This window comes from Toxorhynchites rutilus, chromosome 3, assembly GCF_029784135.1.
Source record: "Toxorhynchites rutilus septentrionalis strain SRP chromosome 3, ASM2978413v1, whole genome shotgun sequence".
Taxonomy (NCBI): domain Eukaryota; kingdom Metazoa; phylum Arthropoda; class Insecta; order Diptera; family Culicidae; genus Toxorhynchites; species Toxorhynchites rutilus.
This window is the reverse complement of record NC_073746.1, coordinates 4,388,517-4,409,750: the sequence shown is the minus strand read 5'-3', so window position 1 is coordinate 4,409,750 and position 21,234 is coordinate 4,388,517. Positions and strand designations below refer to the sequence as shown.

General features: G+C 37.6%; 1 protein-coding gene across 3 annotated transcripts in view; it reads right to left on the bottom strand.

Annotated features, from left to right (window-relative positions):
• Positions 1 to 19,603, bottom strand: part of LOC129772787 (uncharacterized) — a 398,153-nt gene extending 378,550 nt beyond the window's left edge. For all 3 annotated transcript variants that reach the window (XR_008742638.1, XR_008742637.1, XM_055776229.1), the window contains exon 1: positions 18,469 to 19,603. The gene's annotated coding sequence lies outside the window, so the exon portion shown is untranslated. The remainder of the gene's footprint in view (positions 1 to 18,468) is intronic.
• Between the last annotated feature and the right edge of the window lie 1,631 nt (positions 19,604 to 21,234).

The following is a 21,234-nucleotide window of genomic DNA, read 5'->3' as shown; positions in this document are numbered from 1 at the left end:
ATGTAATGGAAGCTTGAAAAGAAGTGAAATATTTCATTGTGATTCTGTCCAAATCGAATGAACTTCACTCGCTCTTTTCTGAACCGTCATAGAGGCGAATGAACTGATCTGAATCCTCTTTGATAAAAACAACTCTACTCTAAACCGATCATTCGTTTTCTAACCGGGAAGCCTAAACTCTGGTTAAGTTCCCGATATTAGCCATCAGTCTTACTATATGTTATATTATTTTTTGTTATCAATTTGTCATTCACATGGTTTAAAATAACCAAAACTACTTGTCAAGCAGCTGATTCGACGGGGTAGGGTTCAAAAATGTATCAAATAGTTGGTTTACCTCATAGCTTTTCCCATTAGGAGAAACAAATAAAAAAATTAAAAGGGATAACACTCATGTGCTATTCATCTTGGTTTAATTTATTTTGAAAGTTTTTTTTTTTTGAGAATATAGTGTTAAATTTTCAGAATTTTCAAAGTAGCCTTACTTTATTATTTTGTGTCCAGTGTGTAGCTTCTTCTACTACTTAAAAGCGAATTCCCGTATTTTCCCAAAAACATTTATTTTCTATGAACGATCGTTGTTTCCCCTGGACTACTAAACCGCTATGTTATCAATAAAAAATCAACTAATTAAATTTTAGGTCTATTTTTGTACAAATACATCGTGCAATCGTATCCAAATTCAAAATTAGCTCCTCGAATCTCTAAATCGGTAACCGGTTTGTTTAATTCATAGCAAAATTCACAAAACATCTTTATATCCTGTAAGTGAAGAACCAGCCGAAATGTGTTGAAAGTAGAGAAAAACAATAGAAAAAAAAATCTTTATATCCGTTATCTTGATATCCTTGATCACAATTGAGTATGTTAGTTTTACGACCTACACGATAAAAAACATGTTATAACGAAGAGAAGCGTGCAATTTAACGCTGAATCGTATGCAAAAATACTACACGTTGTGTTGTTGTGGGATACAAGCGGAAAAATTGAAAAAAAAAACCTTTTCGGTTGTTTCACTGTTAATAGAAATGGATAAATTCCTCTACATCACTACATCAGTGCTGGGTAATATGTATTATAAATCTCTGTTTTTTTCTCTTTTAACTTTCATTACAGATGGTTAAATTTTATAGTTTCGCGAAGTGGCCCCCCTATATAGAAATCATAGACGCAGTGCAATGTCAAAACGGAGACCTAATCTTGCGAGGAGACATAATTCAGTTGTTTTCTTGTTGCTGTGCGGACAAAAATTGCACCGGGAAAGAATACAAATAGCTGTAATTTTCGATTGATATTCCATATTCCACCACCACTAACACTACTACAACCAAAGATTTCAAAGGACATATTTCAATTCTCTTTGTAACATAGTTTTATTTATATCTATTCTGACCAATAGTTTTTCGACACATTTACTTTTTATCTGAAATTAACTCTGCAAATAATTGGTAAGAAAACAAATAAAATTTTACTCAAACATTGAAGTAAAACATTCAACACAAGTTTTATTCTTAAAAGTTACATTTAGGTCATTTGCATTTAGTAGTTGTGCTTCAACAGTTGAAGTTGTCGTTTGTGTACATTTTTTAATATCAATGTAAGAAAATTATCGACCTAAAGCCAATTTCCTCTGAAGAGTTAAATTTTAAATTTCAAATAATTTCAAAGAAAAAATCGGAGGAATGTAACAAAAAGCGAGTTGACTGAAAGAAATTCGTAGTTTTTTGCCAACAACACAGTCATGTCCTGAGTATATCTTATTTGTTTGAATCTCCGCCAGTTTTTAATGTACCAATGAATGTTGATGTCAATAGAATAAAAGAGGGACACATTCCTGCTGAATTAGATGATGATTTTTTTATGAATATTAATATTCAAGGCCAATTCTTCGGGGAGCCATGTTTTCCTGGGTTCTTGATGTATAATCAGTGTTGAAGGAAAATAAAACCTGTTATTCAACAAATTTAATAACTATGTACGAATAATTACCGGTTCCATTGTTGATCTTTCTTTTGAAAGTAATGTTCGCGATTAACATCTGATCAATATCAAATACCGCACATCTTCTATATCCACCTCGACGAACTAATTTCCGAAAAACACTTATACATTCACAATTATTATGCAGAAATAATTATTTACACAAACTCTGTATATTATAATACACTCGAGGTATCAGTTTCACAAAATATGGGATTTCCGCACTAGAGTTTGCCGGATTAGGTAAATAAAAATATGTTTCCCGGTTGAGGATTAATAACACATTCATTCAAAACAATGTTATTTGCATCAAACAAAAATAACTGAGTAAACATGCTAACCAAACAACACAGACCAACAAATATTGAGCTCTGCCTTCAGTATGTTCAATTTTAATACTGTATGCTGCGCTTCGAAATTAGCATTAGAATTGTCAATAGTAGCATCAATCAGCAAACACGGAAGCCTCAATTTACAATTAACTCAAACATTATGAATTTTCACCCAAACCCCTTTTGGCATGACCATTCGAAATAAACGTCGCCCACTTATAGTTCCAACATTATCAGGAGCTCGAACCAAAGCGTGCGGTTTATTTATATATAGGAGGAACGAAAGTTTAATTTTCTGGGAAGCAAAAAAGCTGAACTTGCACTCGAACTAGCGCTCCCATACAGCAGCTGCCAACAACCAACACGATGAAATAACCGACGAAACAAGTTGTAATTATAATTCAATTCCAACTTTTTCCACACAGTTTGAGAAATGTGGATTATACATTCACAGCGAATCTTGAGAAGAAAAAAATGAAACAGTTTCTGCAATTAAAACTTGCACGCGCTCTCTTTTTATGAAATAAAAAAAATTGAGTATAAAAAATTGTTCATTGTAATGCAGAGAATGTAATTCAACTCTGCGCGTACCATTATGTCTGTTTGATGTTGTCGATTGTGTTAGTCTTTCACTACAATGCGCCAACGATGAGTTCCAGAAAAAGTTAAAGAGCGGAAAATGTATGTGTTTATCCACATGTAAGTTGCGTTCCATGTTTTGGATCGGATTAATAAACTTTGGGAAATGTTCCGAAACATTGCAAGAGGCTGCGTTATTTTGAGAAGCAGAATACAACCACTCGCAACACAAAAAAGAAGATTAAATAAATAATACATAATTGAAAGAGGGCTAAGTATGGGATCCTTTATGCCCAAATAAAACACTGGATAAACAGCGCTACTATACCATACAATGGAACCACGATGAGCCCAAATCCTCTTTAGGCTACCATTGTTGAGCGCGAGGGGCGTGAAGCAGAATTCGGCTAATGTGTACCAATTATTTATTAGCGAACAGGCACATTCGCAGCGTTGTTTACACCCGGCCGTGAATGTGGGGGGCAGCCAAGCAAGAATTTTCCCCGAACGCCCTCGTGTTAGCGCCACCGAACAAGTGGGTGGGAGATATGTTTTTGTCCTCGTTCCAATTGTGCAGATTCGCCGATTCGATTAACCGAAACCATTGAACGAGAGAATCCTGCTTAAATTACATAATTTCTTCCCGAAAAGACGGTGCTTGATGAAGGGCAGGAACCCATTGATGAGGAATTGCTGACTTGACTACAGGTGCGTTGAATCGCAAGAGGAAAGGTGACTTGTAGGGTGTGAGATAACGTTGGACCAGGGCGTATTACGTGGAAGCGCCAGCTACACAGAATGTATTCGTGTTGGACAATTAACAGAAGTAATCTTCACCAGTCGATATTAGGCGTCCAAAATATCAGTGCTTTTTAATGAGGTAATTTATCCTTGTCCCTTAGAAAGGGAGCTTTACATCAACCAAGATTAGCTAATTGGAAATCAGCACCAAATCGCAGGAAATTATATAATTAATTCGAGGTATATGAATAGGGATTCTTTGGAAGGATTCCAACCACATATCGTCATTTATCGTGGAGAAAAATACATAGAAGGCTTTTCAAAATTAGCATCTTCGTAAAATATCAATATAGAAACTATTAACCGTTAAGTATTCCCATAAAATAAACAGTGGAGAGTTTCCTCAAATCAGCAATCAGCAGCCCGAGCCCACTCCGTAATTTGCATAAGAAAAATTATTCGAGCAGCACCCCAACAGAGACAGGCTGTGATAACAGGATAACAGAGGATCGATATAATATTAGCATAATCGTGTTCGATACCATTTTCCGAACATTCGCACACTATGTAAGGGATGGTCCTAGGTGTTTTTCTCTTACCATAGGCCTAGTTTTATTGTTATAATAAATAGAGCTTATAGCTGTACCGCAGCATAAAATTTCTGTGTTTTTCAATGCGGGTTTTTAATGGCTATACATTATAGATTCTTCGATCCTTATTAGTTCTAATTGAAAAAAAAAAGTTCAATCGTGTTATTCAATACTGTATTTTGTCATGTTGGAGGATAGGAGGATAGCAAAACTTACCGCTATTCAGGAATAAGTTCAATGAGGAATGCAAAGATTATGCAGATTATTGTGATTGCTTCTGAGCCTTCATGTTTGATTTTGGTATGTTCGGCATTATTTACATTTACTTAAAGTAATTTTATTTGAAAATGTTTTTTAAGATTTTGCTTGAAAATTCCTAATGACAATTTAGGAAAAAAAATAATACTGCAACTATTCCGGCAACGTGTACTGATGTACTCTAGATTTTGAACTAATCGCTGAACATAAACATTACTCTAACATGAACATTGCTCGTGAACCAAAACCAGAAGGAGTCCCAAGCACATGATGTGGAAATCACAATAACGAAATGTTGTGTTTTATGGCGAAATAATTCAGATAATCAGCTCAAATGGATCGATTGCTGCAGTTGCTTTTGACTTGAATGAAGCAACAGAGTGTCATGAAACCAAAGCGAACTATCGAGGCCAGAAGTTTGAAGGTTTGTGAAGTTGCCTATTTGTTTCATTTCTGCTCGAATGGACGTGCAATAACAGGAACAACAGGAAGATGTTTTGATTGGTTGTCGAAAACATATCTACTAAGAATAATTATTTCTATCTAAGCAGGGTAACGCATCAATCCCCATTTCCAATCTTCTCATGATGTGGTTTTGTGGAAGGGGAATATTCCATGGCCAGTTTGTAGTTTTGATCACAATCATAAAGAGAAACTTGGGGGGATATTCCGCAGAAATGGTATTTGCGTACAGAGGATAGTTTGAAGGCCAAAATTTAGGCAACTCTTCAGAACCTGTTCGAATCATAGATATCAGCTATAGATTGGATACGAAATTTTCAGTATTTTTTTATTGACATTCGGAGATTCGATTCGATGAATCTCCACTTACAGCCACTACAACGTACGAAACATATATTTATGACACAAGTGGAATTCAGTCGCCACGAAAGTTGCAAATTTCCGTTGTAATTTACCATTAAAAATCGTCAAAACATCACCGTTGGATTGTGGTTGTGGCATCGTTATTGCTGTGGATTGATCTCGATGATCAGGTCGGTGTTTTCGCTCAAAATCAACATTTGTTTGAGTGGATTTTCTACAATACACCTGTGGAAGAACAGCCATATTTCGAGCAGTTCGGAGAAACAAGAGAATGTTGATCGCCGCCCGTTAATATACAATCGAAGAAATGTCTGACGAAGAAGTGGGAGCGAAACGCCTTCGTGAAATCCCAGTTCTACGCATACCAGCGTAGTACGAAAGATGACTTTAAAAAATTGGGAGTGGAACTCACCACTCAGATGCAGAATTTAAAATCGGATCTCACAGATGAGAGATGAAACCAAACACATCGTGGACGAGTTGACCGAATCTGTGCAAAACAACAAAGTTGAGGCATCACAAGCTTTGGGAAGAATCTGCTGTAATATGTGCATGGATGGTGTCGCAAGGTCAGATATACAGAGGAAGGTTTTCCTCTACTAGATGTCCGCCCCCTTTCCAAAGGGAGATTGAGCGATGGTTCAATATATGTTATTCTGCTGCAATTCGCCTTCAACAGACAACGAAACGAGTTCTTCTCTCGGTATCTTCAGTTTCGCTCATTATCGTTATCGGACATTGGGTACACAGTCAACAAACGAGTCTATGTGAATGAAAATCACACTTAGGCATCCAGGAATATTCGGAAGAAAGTGCTTCAACTGAAAAAGGATGGAACACTGCAGATGATGTATACAAGAGATGGAACTGTTTACATTCGGCAGAAGTTAGGAGATCGTGATATGAGGATACCATCGAAAAGCGAATTAGATCGACTGTAGTATTGTACCATAATGTACCGGATGGAGATGGATTCTGTTGTACCTAATGCTGCTGTTATTGTGGTTGCTGCTTGTTGTTGTTATTAATGATACTATTAACGTTGTTTTTTTCTGAGGTTGGATGATGAATTTTGGCAATTTTTATTTAGATTTTCCTAAATAAAAATGAATTGCTCAAAACATACTTCTAATGCTCTATATTCATAACTGCGATCATGACTGACATAATAAAGAACGATACCTCCACGACCCTGTGTATTCCAGGGATAGTAATGAAATCTGCGTTAGTCGCGGGGAAGTTGTCTGTGTGCTCCATCAATTGCCAAAGCACGTGTGCTCGTCGTTTGGTAAAACTCGATGAATTGAAGCAAATTGTGCACACTTCAAGTGTCGACAATGTATATATAAGTGAGTCCTGGTTGAATGAGTCTGTCGATGATGATGTTATAAATTTGAATGGTTACAGTGCAGGCCGCAACGATAGAGCTGGTCGGCTGGGAGGAGGCGTATTAGTGTACATAAAGACTGGAATTAATTCCAAAGAACTAAAAAAATCAGTGGCTGAGAGTAATATAATTAAAACTGAATATTTACTAATGGAATTAGAGCTTGATAACAGCAAAATTTTACTGGGAGTATTCTATAACCCTCCTGAAACTGACTGCTCTAGCGAAATAAGCTCACTCCTTACTGAGCTCGGCCCTTACTACAATTATCTTTTGTTTTTCTCGGAGACTTTAACACAAACATGCTGGATCCACAGAGAAGCTTGAGACTTAAAGACGCTCTTATGACATATGATATGCACAATGTAGGAACTGAGCCAACTTTTTTCTACAGAAACGGTTGAAGATTGAAGCCCCCGTTTTTTTCCAATCACGACATTGTATTTACATCGTTGAATTTCAATACAGTAAACTATGTGAGAGTCGTTAGATTCCGTGACTACAATCACATGGATGTTGATGGCTTAAGAGAAGCATGTAATACTATTGATTGGGATAGTTTTTTTTGGTATGACTGATTGTGACGCTCAGATGGATTTTTTCAATGAAAGAATAAAACATCTCTTCGAGCAATACGTTCCTGTCAAAACAAATGTTCCCAAACAAAAAACCTTGGTTCAATGTAACAATTAGCAGAGCCATGATTGGCCGTGATTTGGCATTCAAGCAATGGAAAGCTACCCGTTCAGAAGAACAGCATGATTTGTTTAAGCAACTTCGTAATAGAGTTACTACCATGATTCGTACTACAAAAGCTCAAGACTTCAATGAAAGTATAAATCCTCTGCTGCCACCCAAAGAACTATGGAAAAGGCTTAGAAATCATGGGATTGTCAAAACATCCACTAATGTTTCCAACTGAGATCAATCAATCTTTTGCGAATAATTTTTCTACAAACAAGTGGACCTCTAAGGAGTTCTATTCAATTCAATTCACTAATTAAGTTGAGGTTATCAATGCGATGTATGAAGTGAAATCAGATGCAATAGGGCTAGATGGAATACCATTGAAATTTATCAAAATTATTTTGCCTCTAGCTCTCGATCAAATTCTTTCCCTTTTCAATGCAATTATTCGATCAAGCAAATTTCCTTCAGCGTAGAAATGTGCGAAAGTTATACCTATCGAGAAAATAGTATCAGGAAACTCGCTTAAGAACCTTCGCCCTATTATTATCATGTGTGCCCTATCAAAAGTACTTGAGCGTATCTTAAAATCTCAAATTTGTCGTTATATTCACAACAATGAACTTCTCTCTAAGTTTCAGTCTGGATATCGTTCAAAACAAAGCACCAAAACCACTATGCCTAAAGTTTTTGATGATATAGGTATTATTTTGGATAAGGGAAAGTCAGTAGTCCTGATTTTACTAGATTTTTCAAAAGCTTTTGACACAATTTCTCACGAAGTACTATGTGCAAATCTTTTCAATAACTTTGGGTTTTCTTCAGATTCTGTTCGTTTGATTGAGCTCTACGTGACTGGACGCTATCAGAAAGTTTTTAATAATAATAGTTTTTCGAATCTATTGCCAATTATGTCTGGAGTTCCTCAAGGATCGATTTTGAGACCTATTTTATATACAGAAACGATCTTCCTACCATTCTCAAGTATTGCAGTATACATATAGACGCTGATGATGTTCAACTTTACTTCGATTGTTCTGACCGTAAACTGGAGGATGTTACTCGGTAAATAAATGAAGATCTCAGACACATGTAAATAATCTCAGATTAAACATCACAAAAACGTATGCTATGCAGTCTTCCGAAAAACACTTACACATGTCCTCGCGATGTGAAAATTCCATGTTTTTGTTTGAATTCGAACATGATTCTCGCTAGTGTTGAGTGTCTATCCCCAACACGAACAATGATACACAAACATAGACATGTGAAAACAAACACGATGTTCATAATTCAAGAACATCATGTACAAACATATCACCCGATGTCGCAGTATTCATTGCTTTCGTTTCGTTTCTTTTCATACACGGAAAGAAATTATTCATCCCAAAACATTTTTTCGTAGAATACTTTTTCACAGAAACGAACTTGAAATTTAGTTCGCATTTGAAAAATTGCACGAACTAAGAGGCTATAAGTTCATGCACCAAAATATATATTTTTATTAAGGCTCATATGGCGTCAGCCTAACGGGGCCGGTAGTTCAATATTTTGACAATGTACAACTATGTTAGTAATATGTAACCGATTACTCGCGGTTGGCTCGAGGTTTGTATTACAAGTGTTCTCATAATTGGGATGTTGCAGTCTTCAGTGCTCTGTACGTGTGCCCGACATGGGATACTTCCTATTGGGATGCAGCTGACCATTAATCAGCAACGCTCCCTAGTCTGTACCCCATATCTAGCGTGGTGCGTCTTTTTCGACTCGAGGAATCCAGGATAGAATGATCATTAGCCGGCGCAATCATCAGTTCGTGTAGAGTTGTCATGAGCGGTACAACCTTTGGCTCTTGTTGAATCATCAGTGGACTGCACAACCTTCGGCCCGTGTATCTGTAAAGAGTGTGTGTATGTATTGCCGCGACTAAGTAAAAGTTTATAGATCGTTCATGTACATTTTGCAAGTCTGATTAAATAATCCTTGGTTTCGTTCAAAGAAAACATTCTCTGAATAGAAAGAAGCTTTCTATTTTTTTTGCGTGCATGTTGGCAATTAAAGTCTGGGGAGCCGACTGCATAGCGGGCGACGTCGTACAAATGCTGACCAAAAAAATAAATACCCAAAAATTAGTTTTAGATGCAACCTTCAGTGGCACACAGCAGAACCAGCAGAGAAATTTCAGCGGCTAAAACACACCATTAATTTCTCGATGTTATCACAAACTGAATGAAGGAAAAAACTAAAAGCTACACTTACACTGCACTACATATGCTATGTGTGCATGCGATTGCATCATCCTTTCTTCTCCTCTTCTCCGATCGTTTTATAGCTCGGGTCGCAATCGTCGCGAACAAGCAGTATTGGCCATTTGTATTCAAAAATCCAGCCAAAATTGTTGCTCCCTTGGTCGAGTGGTTAGCGTCACGCCTAACATGTCACTGCTGAATAATTCAATTTTAGTACTTGTTCAAATAGCTAATAATAGCGAATGTTACATGAATATAAATGCGTACACTGAATAATGATATGAATTGTAAAAAACTCTTATATCAATCGATGTTTATTTTGTTCAGAACAGAAAAAGAGGTTTATTTTATTTGCCCAATATTTTTGTCATGAAAGGAAAGCATTTTTTCCATGTCAACATACCAACACACCACGCGTTGAGTGGTGGTGGTGTGGTGTCCGATTCGCTTCTTCTACTCTACGCACTGCCGGTGCTTGGGGTGAAAATGCAAGAGAAACTGTACACCATGGTCGAACATCATGTGAAACATTGGGATTAAACATCGTATGTCCAAACATACCACGAATACAAACATGTCACATTTTCTAACATAGGTACGAAAAAATCATGTTTGTACTCAAACACAAAACTGGAAACAGCAGCGTGGACATGTTTTATCCGGACGCAGTGTTTTTTGTGAAACATGGAAGACTGATGCTATGCTTTTGCATGGAAACAATTCAAATGTTCATAAATCTTTGCTACTTTTGAATACTACACCTCTAGTATTCGTTGAAACCGTCAGCTGTCTTGGGTTTAAAATCACATCCAATTTCATGTGGAAACATGTATGCCAAACTTAGATTTCTTCAAATGAAAGCATCGCTTGCGAGTAGGGACACCAAATTAAAATTGTTTAAGAGTCTAATTTTCCCACATTTCATTGCATGTGACCTATGGTTGATGCAAGCATCATTCAATGCTTGTGAACGACTATGCGTTGCACTAAATCCTAGCGTACGGTAGATGTTCAATTTGAACAGATATTCACATGTTTCGCACCTACAAAGCCACTTAATTGGATGTCCGTTTGAAATTTTCAGTAAATTACGTTGTAGCCTGTTTTTGTTCAATCTAATAACGCCTGGAACGCCTGGATATTTGTTTGCCAAGCTAAACCCATTGAGAGGGACACGATCAAAAAAGTTTATGTTGCCTCGTAACCGAACCGCACACTATGGAAACTCGTTTCTCTTTGTCACAACATACCGTGTCCCACTGTCGGGTCATATGAGCTTTGGAAAAACTCAGGCGTCTTCCGATGTGATGATGAGGAGTTTTAATCTTTTAAGCCCCTCTTTATGTGAAGTTTTTTACCAAAATTTGACGAATTGTCACCCGAGCAGTTGAGTAGTTGAAATATTGCTTTATTTGCACATGCGATTTTGAGGTACTCGAGCCTGTTCTAGCTATTTCTCGCTTATCCCGGTCAGAGAGCTTCGATTTACGAGGAACTCTCTCCTTCTTACCGTATCCTTGAGGGTTCGCCACATAATTGGGCACTCTTTGATGGGATCGTCCAATCCGACGAGAAATTTCACACATACATATGAAAATCATGCAGTGTGTGGTAGACACCAATACCTACACACTAGAATATAAATTGAAGCAATAATAATTTATTATAACACACAATAACACAAAGCAGTAAGATCATCACCTGGTCTTATAGAAGTTGGACAGAGTGTAGAAATACGGCTAAGAAGCAACATGTTATTTTACTGCCGTTCCGCTCTGTTCTTTCTTTAAGAGACTTTAAACCCGAGGGTCATTCGTCCCTGATTCTCAAAACCGTGAGTTTATAAAAAGTTTTCAAAGTCAGCCTTTTTCAAGGCTAGAGACAAATGAATTTCAAAAATTTAAAATCTCAATTATAACACACTCACTTACTCGCCAAAACATCAATCACGATTAAACAGTCGTCCAGCTACCATACAATGGCCATTCTGAAGGCTGGGAGATGGGAGTTGAGGTAAAGTTTTCCAAATTGTCCGTTTTTAATACTACAGGCGAATAGCTGAAGAAGTTTAAAGCTTCTATAGCTGAAGATAACATCATAATCATCATCATCATCAAAACATCTCCGTGGAATGAACGTTTAAGTACAAACGAAAACAAACCAAGAAGAAGAAAAAAATACCGAGATATTTCCGATGGTATGAAGTGAGATACCATTTGAAAGCTTATTATCTACAACGCATCAGTTCTTCCCCATGTAAGATTCTTCTAACATAATTCCATTGTGGCTGCTAGTATAGCTACACTGCATGGTGATAGCGGAGTATGTCTAAAGCTTTGTTAATTTACCGTCGGAATCATATTTCTATTAAACAAGTACATTCCAGACATTTCCGTCACAGCATTACCCGGATCTGATGTTTTTTTTCTTGGTGTCTAGTACGCAATATACAGCATAGCCGTTCATCCAGTGTTGCGTCTCATTCATAAACATGATTTTTCGATAGTAATCGGGATCACTTTTCATTCATTCGAAAGCCCAATCTAGGAGCACTCCACAAAGTGCAACTAATCCAAGCGCTAACACACTTTCTTAGAATTGGGTTCTTTGAAGTAATTTTATTCTTTTTTGTGCATTTCGCGTTCGCGGATAATCGATGCTTTACTGTATGCTGTAACTCAGTAGATATACGGAAGTTGAACTATTACTATACAGCCATTCCATGCCAAACCGATAGAGTGGTTCTCATATTTTCGTCAAAAGTGGTAATTTTGTTCTTTATCGCAAATTATTAGACCAGTATTTTTTTATTTTTTTTGTTAGGGTGACCATATTCATTTTAGGGTGATCCGAGAAATCCTTTTTTCGCATTTTTTCCAAAAATGACTTTTTCGAAGATTCATAACTTTTGAACCACTGGACTAATTCAGATGTTCGATATATTAAATTAAAGCCAATTAGCTGGTCTTTTTTGGAAAAATACTACAGTTGCAGAAAATTTGAATTATGTTTTCGTTATTATTGATTGTATTTGTTTTTTATAGTTTTCATGGTCTCGGGACCAAAGGCGCTATATTTTCTTATATTTTTCCTGAGTATACGGGTCTAATGTTTTTCGATAAGAAACAAAACTACAAATTTTCTCGAAAATCTGAGAACCACTATATAGGTTTAGCATGGAATGGCTGTACATCGATAGCTGTGAGCTACCGTGAAAGTTGAGGAAAAAAAACGATTTTGAAAATGATGAATATGCATAGGGGCCAAATTGGTCATGGAGGGCAAAGTGGTCACCTGCTTGTTTGGTAGTATAACTATTGACTATAGATGCCGTATTAATATCCACCTTATGTTTGAAGAATTTAATGACTTTTGAGTCAAAATGTAAATAAAAACAGAAATTGCTCTCTCGATAGCCATTCGGCCGTAGTTTTGTGCGAATGGTATCTAAGGAATTTCTCGTGAAATTTAGTTTATTTAATCTGATATATTGGACAAATCATCAGTTTGGACGAAATGGGCATATCCCCTAGGGTGATCACTATGCCCCCATTTCCCCTAACACAGTGGCATTGTAAAACCTCATTCCACGCAGGGGTTGTTATTTGTCGTTTGGCTGGATCAGGTTCCAAGAACTTAAATATTGACAACAGAAATGTAAGTAATTATTTCCAAGAAGCAAGTCTTTGGGTGAAGAGACCATTACTAAGTATGGTTAATATCGAGAAATACATGTATTTTGCAAACAATTATGTTTTTCTCTAGGTTGCACTAAGCACTATTCCCAGTCTTCAGATCTCAATCCAACAGACAGGGCTCGGCAAAGTCATACTCAACTGACGATAGTTAGTGGACTATGAAGAAAGTGGCCTTCGTATTGAATTGGAAATGAGTTTCGACTTCTTCCAGTAGTTTCTTCGTCAACATGAATCAACAGTCATTCCGGCGTTTAGTTGCTATCTCACTCTACGACTCGACTATTACATTTCATTTTTCCCCGTCAAATGGACTTCATTGCCACGGTTGCCACATATACAGAATATTCTTTATCTTACAGATTTTTCGATATATTTCAGATACAGAATCGGTATATACAGAATTACAGATTTTCAGCAAAGATACAGAATTTACAGATTTTTTTCAATTTCAATTTTTTAATTCAACTTTTTCAAATTTCATGTTCACTTTTAAATATTAAATTTATTACAGTACATACAAAGATACCTTGATTAATCAAAATTATGAAAGCAGCGCAACGAGATGGCTTTCGTTGGAGACAATTGTTAAGCAAAATCTTGAGCGATTTGAAGAGCCTGAAGTATTCTTTTCGTTCCAAGTTAAGTATGACCATAATCAAACCTACGATTGGCGGTATTGACTCATTTAAACGATCCTATGACTGAACCGATTATGCTGTTTCTAAACTTTGTTCTACCGCTCATCAATAACGTCAATCGCACTTTTCGATCAGAAAGTTCTTAATTTTGCGAACTTTATAACGAGACAAGAATGTTATTGTGGATCATGTTGGGTAACTTATGTTTGGAGAGCCACGTGCAATGATTCGCTGAGGCTGACCTTAATGTGAAAGATTTTGAAGAGTTTCTGAAGAAGCTGAGGATGTTTAAGTTGGTATCGATGCAGAAGGAGCATAGAAAGGATTTGATGCGGCTAGGAAGTTGACCTTCAAATCGGTTTGTCGTGACTTCTTTATTGAACTAACTGACAACTGCGGCCTTGCTAAACCCTCAAAATTTCGTCAAGCTACCAAACCTTAATAATTTGATGCTCCAAATTACTCAATTCGTTGAAGCGGGTAATAGACAAGGCTTGGATAACGAATTCAGGCTACCCAAGTCGAAAAAATTGAGTGTCTCAGATATAACTTGGTGAGCTATCGGATGTCAGAAGGCGTCATGGGAAATTTTTGTGTCCATTGCTAAGGTCGTTTGTTGACATTCATTCATCAGACTCTATTTTGGAAGGGAAGAACTGTGACTGTGATGACTCGAGGAGGAGCGTCAAGGATTAAATTGACGGAAACAAAACCATGTATAAACGTCCTAAAATACAGAGGAGAAAATCTTTTCTATGAATTATTTTGTTGTATTGACATGACTTTAAAAACCCTTAAATAAGAAAAATAAGTTCAGAGTGAAAATAATCCTTTAGTTTCATTTTTTTTCTATAACTTTGCAATACAGATTTTTTATACAGATTTGTTGACAAAAAATACAGACATACAGATTTTTTTCGAAAATTTTACAGAATTAAATGTGGCAACTCTGTTCATTGCATATTGAAGTGGCTCCCCCCTAAATTAATTCGTTTCTCTCTCTCTTATGTATCACATATGCATGTATCGATGTATGGATTCAACGTGGTTTGACATATATTACAAGTGAGCTAGATATTTTTGTATCGTAACCTGGTAACACTCCAAGTTCGTTGGTTTGAGTTCACGATCGGTGAACAATTGAGCCGTCCATCAATGATGTAACTACCTTTTTGCATCTGAAATCAAGTTTTCGTTTCACTTTATATGAACGTTAAAATAAGATTGTATACGCTGGTAACGAGATTCGTGTCAGGAGGAGTAGTAATGTGAATTGAAGTCAGGTTGAATGAAGAGGGAGGTTTGTATTCATTGGTCGCTTCAATGCCCATTTGCTAGAATAGTTCATCAATCAGCCTCGCTCTCAACGTTCGTCAATTAACTTTCTAGTCATGTTAACGGCGAATGCCGAAGTAGTCCTAGTTGAAACGAAGCTACTGAGAGGAGAGTCGATGATCGTTTTTCTTCTTCGAAGATTTCGGGCCCTGATTATGAACATCTATATATATAAAAATGATGTGATGTCTGTCTTTTCAATTTAAGGCTGTCTTTATTCTACCATATTTTCTGTATCAAACATTTATTCCATGTAACGGAGAAACAAGTTATTTTCAAATGGTTGAAAAATCTTGAACGAGAATTGTGTCTGAAAATAATCTGATTTTATAATGACGAGTTTTGGTAGAAGTACTAGGAACAGAGACACCACGACATCGAGCATGTTGTCTGGTCGTGTATCCGGTTCCATGCTGCTCGCTCGCAGCTCTCTAGAGCACTGAGAGCACAAGGCAGACAATCGGATATCCCCGTCCGGGATATCTTAGGTAGCCGTGATCCTGATCTTCTGCTTCATCTATACCTGTTCCTCGGAAACGCCGATGCCAACGTTTAATGATGTTTCCTTCGTTGTGTCCCCGTTTCATATCCCTCCTATCCGATCGATAAACTTTTACTTAGTCGCGGCAATACATACACACACTCTTTACAGATGCACGGGCCGAAGGTTGTGCAGTCCACTGATTATTTAACAAGAGCCAAAGGTTGTACCGCTCATGACAACTCTACACGAGCTGATGATTGCGCCGGCTAGTGACCATTCTATCCTGGATTCCTCGAGTCGAGAAAGACGCACCACGCTAGATATGGGGTACAGACTAGGGAGCGTTGCTGATTAATGGTCAGCTGCATCCCAAAAGGAAGTAGCCCGTGTCGGGTACACGTATAGAGCATCGAAGACTGCAACATACCAATTATGAGAACACTTGTAATACTAACCTCGAGCCAACCGCGAGTAATCGGTTACATATTACTAACATAGTTTTTTTTTTTCCAAAATATATTTTTTTATTAAGGCACATGTGGCGTTAGCCTGACGGGGCCAGGAGTCCAATATTTTGACAATTTTTGTCTTACAACTATGTTAGTAATATGTAACCGATTACTCGCGGTTGGCTCGAGGTTAGTATTACAAGTGTTCTCATAATTGGTATGTTGCAGTCTTCGATGCTCTGTACGTGTGCCCGACACGGGATACTTCCTATTGGGATGCAGCTGACCATTAATCAGCAACGCTCCCTAGTCTGTACCCCATATCTAGCGTGGTGCGTCTTTCTCGACTCGAGGAATCCAGGATAGAATGGTCACTAGCCGGCGCCATCATCAGTTCGTTACTAACATAGTTGTAAGCAAACATTGTCGAAATATTGAACTCCCGGCCCCGTTAGGCTGACGCCATATGAGCCTTAATAAAATATATATTTTGGATAAAAAAAAAGAGACACCATTTCCGAGAAGCAGGATTTTGGGTGAAAACTCCATTACGAAGAATAGTCAATATTGCGTAACGAATGTATTTGGCAAACAATTATTCATTCCTCCTACTCTCCAGATCTCAATCACACAGAGAACTAATTTGAAGCACCATATCCTGGAAAATTTGGTTGAAAGTATACCCAAACGTCTCATGGCAATATTCGGAAAGCAAGGAGAGCATATTGAATAATTCATACTATAGATGGCTTCATATGAGATCGGTAGTATACGAAAATGGGTGTTCCACCCTACTGATGATTTGAACTAAAATGATATTGTTATGAAATAGATGAAAAACGATTTTGGAAGATTGTTAGATGTTTATGTGTAATTTTGATTGCCTGAGCTTGAGCTTGGTAAACTGCATGATTCGTAGTTGCTCTTCGTGATTGACCTAAACCAGCAAGATTGGAAAAAGAACACAGTGAATGGCGCTTGGGAGTAGCAAACCATTCTCATTGTGCAAGTTCCGGTGATTCGAACTTATATGTGTCTTTTTGATTGCATAATATAAGCTTGTTTCATAAATTTCACTGAAGTAAATCGTGCTATGAATATGATACGTTCAAATCATCTTCAAAATTCGTTCTTGTTTTTTATTGTTATCTAAAGTATTTCTTACACTTTAAATTAATTCCTTCGAAGAACATATGAAGGTGTGTGTAGAGTCCTAGAAATAGCACTGATTATTTGATTCAGTGTTTGTTTACAGAATCCATCTATAGCGGATGACATTCACATACAGAACCCGCTCGGATGGATTCTGTAAACAAACACTGAATCAAATAATCAGTGCTATTTCTAGGACTCTACAGTGTGAAGTTATTTTTATTATGAACAAGGACGTTATTTCGAATTAATATACAAACTCTGAACATATTTCTAATTAATTTATTTACACAAGACACGAAGGCTGTCGATGCAAAAACAAAGAAAAGACGATCTAGTATTGCAGAAATGTTATATACTTGACATTTTTCTGAACTTTGGCATGAGAATATGTGAATAATATTATCTCCTTTCTATATGAGCATGTCTACTAACTTTTAATACTGCATTTATATGAAATACATTCCTGGAGATGAAGTATTTACAAATCAAATCCTTTGCTTTGAAATCTCGTTGTTCAGTGTTCGTCAAATGACATTTATAATTTTGAAGCGTATTATTGAGTGTAAACTTTATTACATGTACCTAAGCCCAAAATTCATGCAGATGATACCAGCGTACAATAACCCGCACTCGAAAGCAAGAAAGCGCCGCAGCTCACCGATTCTTTAGGATTTGAAACGTAATCGTCTGGTGTCTGGCGCTTTATCCTGCAGAGTTCGCCATCAAGACTCGATGGTAGCCCCACGACCATGTGCTCCGTTAGGTAAATCGAAAATCATCGCCTGTCACTGCTAGTTGACAGCTGCGTCCCAAGCCAAAAATGCGAAATCCATAAAAGAGCAGTGAAGTAGAAGAAGCGAAAAAAACACATCAATGGCTCAATTTCAATTTGATGTGCGAGTGATCTTTTTTCACTTTTCTGACTGTTTCCATTCACCCGTAAAGGGAACAACCCAAATTTAACGACCGCTGCTGTTGCTACAGCCGTATTTTAGCCAATCTTTTTGTGAGAAGGAAAACAAAATTATATGATTGCCTCGGGGACCCTTATCAAAGCGCAAAAATAGACTTTCGAACCTACCTGCTATAAAAATAAGTCTCCCAAGTGGTGTAATGCGCATCTATTAAGAATCTGCTGTCCCGCTGTGCGAATCCTTCAATGTATTCAAATGTAGGAATGGTTTGAGCGTGGAACACTGCCGAACAACCAGTCTTGCTATACGATTAGTATTAATCCTTCCGTGCAATGTTTGTGAACTTTGATTTGTTTGTTGATATCCAATTATCCGGTTAAACACGAATCTCCGTTCAGATTTATCACCAAACTGTTACTCGACAATTTGCTCGTCTAATGCGAGTATAGTTATTTTTCCGTTCACCTCAGCTGTTCCGTTACGAAGATCAAAAGGGTGTAATTGATGTTACACACTGATAGGACAATCGGTTTTTGAGTTACCGGGGGAGCACAAACGGATTACAATACCATGCATCGAGCATGATCACGATGCGTCATGAATTTATTCAACCGTTAAATATTAGATTTAGCTTTTTGATTTACATGCTGACGATGAAACATGGATTTCTCGGCTGGAACATTGCTCTCACTTTCGCTCTCTTGCTCATACTCCTACGCACCCAGTCGGCTATAAAAATCTCACAAAAACAATTTGTTTTTTTTTATATCGCCGCACTGTCAAAACCAGCATCCAGGCATTGCATTCGCTGCTGCTTTTTTACACAACACCGAAAAAAACACCAATTTACCACTTCTTAAACAGCATTTCTCAGCACCAGCATTTTGCCCTGTTTTATGCAATACAACGCCCAGTGATTGATTTTTTTTTCTCCTTCAACCACCCGAACACCACCCACCGGGTCACTGTTTTGACGTTTAGTGAAGCACACTCCCGAAAGGAAGCTTACCACCCCGATATCATCTGGGCTGCCCAAGTCTGGGAACAACGCGGACACACTGCCAAACACTATCCTGAAAGCCAAACAACCGCAACACTGAATCACGAGTGATCCTTAATTCAGACGTCGTGTTGCAAAAACAAAATCATTCCCAAATGGCGCGGTCACCAATCACCAAATGCCTTGCAGTATTTTGCTGGGCTATTTTCTTCTCCCCTTGCCCTATGTCTCCAAGAACCACTTTTTGGGGAAAGTCACTCCGCACCGCAGAGAAAACAGAGACACGTTGGCGTCGTATCCGAATGACGCTTAAAGACTGGTCGGCTGCGGACGGTTCTGCTGAACACGAATCGAACAATACTTCATCGCTCGCACACTTTTCACCAACGCTCAGCTCCTTTCCCGGTGCTGAGAGCTCTCTCCCGAGAAGGGAAAACGCTGTGTGATGGGGATCTAACTTCAGCGCCAACGGTTCAAATGTGGAAATTTTCCTAACTACTTCCGTGACGAGGGAGAGGAGAGGATGCTCTGCGTTTTTCATTCGCTCGTGCAACTCAAACGAAGCTCTCCCAGATAATCGGGATACATATTGTTTGCAGCTTGCGGTAACAAAAATATACCACCGATGCGCTGGATTACTTCGCCGCTCCGACAGGATTCCTGCTGGAGGCCACACAAGCCGAAGTGTTCTCGCAGTGCAGTGTTCGCGAGAGTAGTCGAGATGTATTTATGAATTGGACAATCAAAAGAGGAAGCGAAATCTCTAGACAAAGTGTGTGCCAAATTGGCTGATTCAACATGGATTGCTTTCTTCCCTCTGAATTGCTTCCTTAACTGGAGTTGTTGTTGCTGTTGTTGGGAAGGAGTTCGTTTCGTCTGTTGTGACATTTATCTTTTCATGCCCGAAAATATTCGGCTGAAGTGAAGCTGTGATAGCTTCCAATGAATCAAATAAAATATGTACAGCCTTCAATACAACCTAAAAAATAGAAATTCTGGTTAAATGATTTAGCAGAAGCGGGAGGTCGTAGACCGTGAGGTTTTTACCCTCAACACATATTTATTTCTGTTCTGAATTAATTTTGCATTCCTTATCTATTGTGCATTAGTATTGACATTTCGCTTTAATCGCTTGCTTATCTTCATAATGTTAGCATTTCATATTGATCGAGTCTGCTGTCATGAACCGCGTAAATATGTAGTTTTAACCACATACATACAGGTAAACACGTGTCACATTGGACCAACTCTATACCATGTTTTTCCGGCGAATATTACGGTCGGTGCTCATCACATTTACTACGATGAGTAAAGTAATATTGAACTCAGCTTCTAGGTATTCCGAGAAGTAATGAATAAAGCTCATTGGAAGCGGAAAATGACCGATGACAGTGATGAGTTAACGAGAGCACCTCAAAAGCTATGTTCGGAATCGGAATGAAAATGAAAGACAATATTGTTCAGCATAATCTCATTCTATTCTTCACCGTTGACAGATTCCATGTCGATAGAAACAATTTTTACAGAAGCTGGACATACAAAACGAAAAAATAAATATCTTTTGTAAAATGCAAAAAGGGTAAAATGTAATGTAACCAAAACAATACCAGGATTCAATCATGAGGGAGGCAATCCATATTAGTTTATCAGTACTATACGTATAAGCAGGGTTGCCAACTATAAATTCCAAAAATTAGGAAAAACAATCCGTATAGTTCATATTATTTTATCCGGGAAGTTTATGGTGATTTTTGGGAAACCAAAGGATATAAAAATGACTTACACATATTCAATTTTATTCTACACTGTACATCTTTATTATTTTGTTCTACAATCTTCCGCCATCATCCACGCAGCAAAAAGATTCTTTTCTCCCAGAAAATGTTTGTTTTCTCGTTTTTCATGCTTGTCATAGTGTTGATATTTTTGCCAT